Here is a 6,269-nt window from a genome sequence, read left to right on the forward strand (position 1 = left end):
CCCATACTACCGAACGCAGACTAGAAGCAAAATTGGTTAATCATCATTTTTGTAGAACCAATATTCCTCAGAAATACCTTCGTCAAAATATTTTGAGATCTTCATCCGATTTCACGGTTATTGTACACCAAATATTTAATACCAGCCATGTTAAATTGTAATTACTCTTCAGGTTGCGGATAACATGCAAGTGTGGCTAAGGTCAGAATAGAAGTCTATATGGAGATGACCACAAAATATTTAGTGGTTGAAATGAAATGGACTCCGCATTTTGTATGGGATAAGAGTTGAGGGCTGGGCAGAAGCCTACCGGTTTGTATAGTTATAGGCTGAATTTGATCGTATGTCCTAAAATTTATCCAATTTTGGCATATATTATGCATTTGGAGCACATTAAACCTGAAATCGGGCAAATATGTACATTACAGGGCGTGTATATTTAAATCTGTACCGATTGTCACCAATTTCAAACGCGTCCGTCCTTGGGCCAAACAAATGATCTGTGCAAAAATTCCTCGCAATTGAACAGACGGCCGGACATAAGAGAAAAATTCTGTTTTTGATCAAATTCATTACTTATCATTTTCGCTAATATCTCCAAAAACTGTAGGCTTCCATTCGGACGCAACCAGCGATCGCTTGACATATTTATACGTTTTCGATTATCGAAAAGTTGTAAACATCGAAAACGTCATATAACTGTATAAAACATAGAAAAAGTATTAACAGTCGTGAACCTTTAATATATTGTAATATTTCACATAATACATCCCAAGTTGGTTGAAAAAGGTTCAGGTGGTATTTTTTTAAAAACCGCTGATCATGATGATGATAGTTTCCTTGTGTAAATCTTCTAAATCTGGAAAAGTTAAGTCAGCTTAAATTTAAAGGTTTTATTTTTGTTCTATAAAAATATACCGACCCACGCAGCTAGATCGGTAGAGTTTCGCGGTCGATATTCTACATGGTGAGCCAATGGCCAATATATCGAGGTGATACAAACTTTTTGGCGCAATCAAAATTATGTAACACATAAGCCGTTTATTACATATTTCCGATAGATAAAAAACAAGTTAAAAACTAAAGATGTGTGATAGTTTTTAGAAAATGTTAAAATGTGCGTGAGGTGCCAGATAAAGACCACCGAAGTATTCCATTTTCATACTTCAAAAAAAAAAAAAAAATTACAAGAAAATCTTAAATTTATATCCAATTTCTTTGGAAATCATAAATTCCATATTCATTTTAGGTTTCTGGTTGAGGAAAATATTTAGGTATAGATAATTTTAAAAAATGTTGGGACAATTTCGCAAGTTATACAGATACATGTATTGAAAATGGTGACCTTTTGTGGGTGAAGTACCACCAAAGGCTTCGCAGATATATATCATCTTCACAACAACTCCTGTGTTAGCAAAAATGTTTGTATGTGCAAACTTTTATGTGAGTTGGATGCTTATTTCGCATTGCTTTTGAGCGTTTTGTTTTTAAAAATCTTGGACCCCATATGGGGGGTAGTTACCAGAATAAATGTGTCCGATCTCTACCATATTTATAACAGATCTTATATTTACGGAAATATTGAGAGGTATCAAGTTTGAATGGAATAGGATGTAATTTCACGTTTTATAAGCTTCATTAATATTCAAAATGTTGACCCTTTGTGGGGCAGGTACAGAACGAAAGGTCCAATATATCCCATATTCAAAGCAGATCTTGTGTAGGTAAAAATAATGTGATATGTGAAATATGAAGAGAAGCGGATGCTTATTTCGGATTTTATGATCGTTTTGGTTATTCAAAACTTTGAACCCTTTTGGTGGAGGTACCAGAAGGAATGGTCTGATCTCCACCATCTTTATAACAGCTATTGAGTCGATAGAAATATTGAGATGTGCCAAGTCTGAATGGAATCGTATATTATTTTGGCGTTTTATGAGCTTCATGAATAATCAAAATTTTGGTGCTGTGTGGGGGAGGTACCAGAAAGAGTGAACCGATATTAAAACCATTCCTTGGGTTAATAAAAATATTGTGATGTCTTACATCACATTTTTTAAGAGTTGTTATAATTCAAAATGTTGACCCTTTGTGGAGGAGTTACTTAATGGAGTCGAGCGATACAGTCCATTTTCGCACATTACATAGTCCTGAAACGAGTTTGGTCCAAAGATACCTCGATGAGGCACGTTTTGGCCGTATCAAATGACATACCCTCTCTAGCCATATGGCTGTGGGTATAATGATATTGTCGGGCAAATAAATCGATTTAAATAAATTTTACCTCCAAAGATTCGGTAATTTGATATATTTTTCAACAGAACTATCTTAAACGTAGTGTTTGGAGTTCGTAAATGGCGCCACCTTCACTGGTATATAATTGGCGGCAAAGGTCCACTTGATATTCGGAGCTTTTAAAGTTAAAGCGGAATATTTCAACGTATTTTTTTACATTTTGTAAGTTCCCTTCATATGATGGAGGGTATTAAACGTTCGGTTCAGCGGAATTTAATTTTATTTTTGAGCTCTTGTTGACAGAGATGAGTAGATCGACGCTAAATGTCCTGAAACGGATTTGGTTCTTTGGACCTAGGGTCTAAAACCGGTATTTCGATGAGGCACGTTTTGGCTGTATTAAATGATAAATACCCTCTCTAGCCATAGAGCTGAGGGTATAATATATAATTATGTTGTCGGACAAATAAATTGTATCTCCCAAGATTCGGTATTTTGTGAGTGCCAGCTATATTTTTCAACAGAATTATCTTAAACTTATATAAATAATTGGCGGTAAAGGTCCACCTGATATTCGGAGTTTTTAAAATTATAGCGGAATATTTCAAACATTTTTTTTTTTTAATTTTGCATGTTCCCTCCAAATGTGGGAGGGTATTAAACGTTCGGCCCGGGCAAATTTAGCTGCTTTTTTAAATATTTCAAATAGTTTTTAAGCTCTTGTTGGCAGAGGTGAATTCGATGCTTTGTAAGTAAATGCTGATGCCAAAATAAACAAAAATAAATCATAGGTATAGATTTCAAAAGACCGATCAATATTTTTATATGCATACGAATGCCAAATTTGTACCAACTCCTTATAAAAAGTGAATTTCCAAAATGCATTCATAAGCAATTATCATCAACCAAATTTTATTATTCGATAACTTCCTTGAATAATTAGATTGAGAAACTTATATAGAGTTTCATGCAAAAATATGTAATATTACGTGATAAGCACAACAAAACTACTTTTTTCTAAATTTAATTTAAATTTTAGTTCAACAACATATTTAAATAGAACTTTAAAGCAATCAGTTGTAGTCGATAAGCGTTTTTGGTAGCTTGCTTCGATTGACGCACTTTTCTTCACACTATCGTGTATACATACCTTCATGTTCACAAATGCCACTTCAATAAAATCACCACGAATTGATTTTTTTTATTAAATACTATTTTATTTCGTAATTAGGTGTTGGTATTTTATATTTTACACAAGTTTAATTAAATTATATAGAGGCATAAATCTAATTTAATTTCGATAATAATTAAGATTTCTCATTAGTCTGTTGTGAATTGCAGTTGGCTCAATCACGAGTGTCTTAATTACATTTATTAATTATTACACTTAAAATTATATTAAATTAAATTAATAATTTTATTGTATTGCATATATGTGTGTATAAGTTACTTTGCACATTTGTATGAAGTGTTGTGTTTTGTTTAAAACGCTCATTTATCTCGGTTGACAATAAAACTAATTAATTATGTACAGACAGAGGTGTGACTTTGGCCAAACGCCAGGTGACAGACAGATCGAATAACAACCATGCACAGTTATATTCAAATGAAAATATATTTATTTGTGTGATACTAAATAATTTGAATTGCTTTAGACGAAAAGAAAAACGCTCAGACGTTAAAACTCAATTAAGGATCGACGAAATCATTTGAATGACAGCAGTTAACGTAAATGTCATTCGAAACCCAACTTGAAAACGGAATTTATCACAGTAATAAATGTTCTCCTAATGCTAATTATAATTGTAAAACAATAATTTATTTTCAGTTACGGCTTTATTTTATTTTTATTTAAATTAAACAGTTATAATTTGCACATTAAAAATGTATTTTTACTTTTTTTTTTGAAATTACGTACAAGTTCATATACAGACGATATTCATAAAAGTATATGTTAAATCAAAAATAATAGATAAAACTTAATATAATTTATACATACAATTTTATATGCTAACATACGGTCGACTTAAATTAATTATACATTTGCACTTAAGCCCTTGGTCTTGTTTGCAGTTGGGAAGAAATATTTATTTGCCTTAACTGAAAAGATAAGAATGTGTAAACAACATTTTTGAAATTAGTAATATTATAATTAGGAATAATCATTACTGTTTCAATCTGAAACTTGTAATATACAGTATGGAGGGAGGTAGAGAGCTAAAATTTTACATAGATCAGTCTTATGCAGGTAGACCAGCAGGCAGGTCAATTTCGAAGATTGGCTATATCGGTTCCCGATATAACGGAACACCCCCGCCCCTTATTCGGTATTTAGATAATTGTAGCCAAATTTTTCAACGAAATTTTCTGAAAGTCCACAAAAGGAGTTCCTTCTGATGACTTTACCCCCAAGAAGAGTATTGTCTATATACGTCCGGGACATCGTATAGTCAACATACAACGGTACACCCGAGATTCGATATTTTACCGCATTCACCGCATTTTGTTTCAAATTTCGTATTTGGAATTTGTAATGGGTACCATAGTCTAAACAGAAAAAAAACCATATAACGATACCTCCCAATATTTGACATTTTGATGAATTTAGCTACATCATTCACCGGAGTTGGTCCAAATTTCGTATTTAAATCTCGTAATGGAAACTACAGTCTGGCCTCGATATAACGGCACCTCCCAATATTCCGTATTTTGATGATTTTATCTACATTATGCACCGGATTTCGGAATTTCATATTTGAATATTGTAATAGCATATGACAAAATTTGACTATACAGGTCCACGTCTCCGTATAGACACCAATCTAACGGCTATATTCGGCCAGGCCGGTCTTACTGCATTTTTACTTGTTATACCCTCCACCATACATAGTATGTCGTCATTTCGTTTGTAACTCATCGAAATAATAATTTTAGACCCAACAAAGTATATATACTCTTAATCAGCGTAAAATAAGCAGATTTAGCAGATTTAGCCCTTTATCACCTGGAAGAGAATTATCTATTAGGTCCATATCGTATAGCCACAATATAACGGTACCCCCTATATTCCCTATTTCAATGATTTTAGCCAAATTTTTCAATGGAAATTGGTCTGAAAATTCTCGTAAGAAGTTCCTTGTGAGTACTTTACCCCTAGAAGAGAATTCACGAAAGGATTTCCGTGTGAGTATATTACCCCCTGGATGAGAATTGTCTATATAGGTCCACGATATAATTTATACTTTATATAAAGTACTACAGCCTATGACACAAATTACTAATGCAGGACCACGTCTTCGTATAGCCCCCATATGACGGTTTTCATTTGAGCGGTATTTTTCGACGGATTTTTTTTTAATTTTTCCAGTTTCTTCCAAATGGTGGAGGGTATTCAAAGTTCTGCCCAGCCAAACATAATGCATTTTTAATGGTTTATTATTTAATTTACACTTATTATTAAAAGAAAACAAAGGCTATAGTCTAGGCAAATGCTAGAATTCTTCGCTGTCCTTAACTCTCTTCTCAGGCGTGTCGATTGTCTTCAATTGTAAGATCAGGAATTTTTTTCTGTTTTTGGATCAATGGAACCCCCAAATATTAAAAAAAATTAGTGGTCCATTGAACCCGCTGTCCTAAACTCTAACTTTATATGATATTTCGTGTCCTCTGGTTTCTATTTGTGACCTTTATAACGGCTGCAAAATCAGGAAAATTTTTAGTTGTTGGTCCATTTCAACCCCTAATATATTGCGGACATCTTTGCAAACAATAGGCCTAGCCCTTCTGAGCCCAACCCTACCCTTGTGAAATTTTTCGTGAGGATCGGACGATATTTGCAATCCTTATATAATAAATCCAACCTGTGTTGAAAAAATATTAAAAAATATTATAAGTCAAATTGAAAAAAATCGCATGCGATAAAAAATATGAAAAAATAAAAATGTGTCACAAAATACTACAAAATCTATATTAACATCATTATTGGCCTATTTTCTGCGATTTTTTCAGATTTTATACTTTTATGTCAAGAGGGC

The 6,269-nt window shown here is 33.0% G+C and overlaps 1 protein-coding gene across 1 annotated transcript in view; it reads right to left on the reverse strand.

Moving 5' to 3' along the window:
- Positions 1–3,445: 3,445 nt before the first annotated feature.
- LOC101889201 (homeobox protein araucan) overlaps positions 3,446–6,269 on the reverse strand; it is a 63,853-nt gene continuing 61,029 nt past the window's right edge. The window contains exon 8 of the mRNA XM_059124450.1: positions 3,446–4,335. The gene's annotated coding sequence lies outside the window, so the exon portion shown is untranslated. The remainder of the gene's footprint in view (positions 4,336–6,269) is intronic.

The sequence above is a fragment of the Musca domestica genome, unplaced genomic scaffold (genome assembly GCF_030504385.1).
Source record: "Musca domestica strain aabys unplaced genomic scaffold, Musca_domestica.polishedcontigs.V.1.1 29, whole genome shotgun sequence".
Lineage (NCBI taxonomy): Eukaryota > Metazoa > Arthropoda > Insecta > Diptera > Muscidae > Musca > Musca domestica.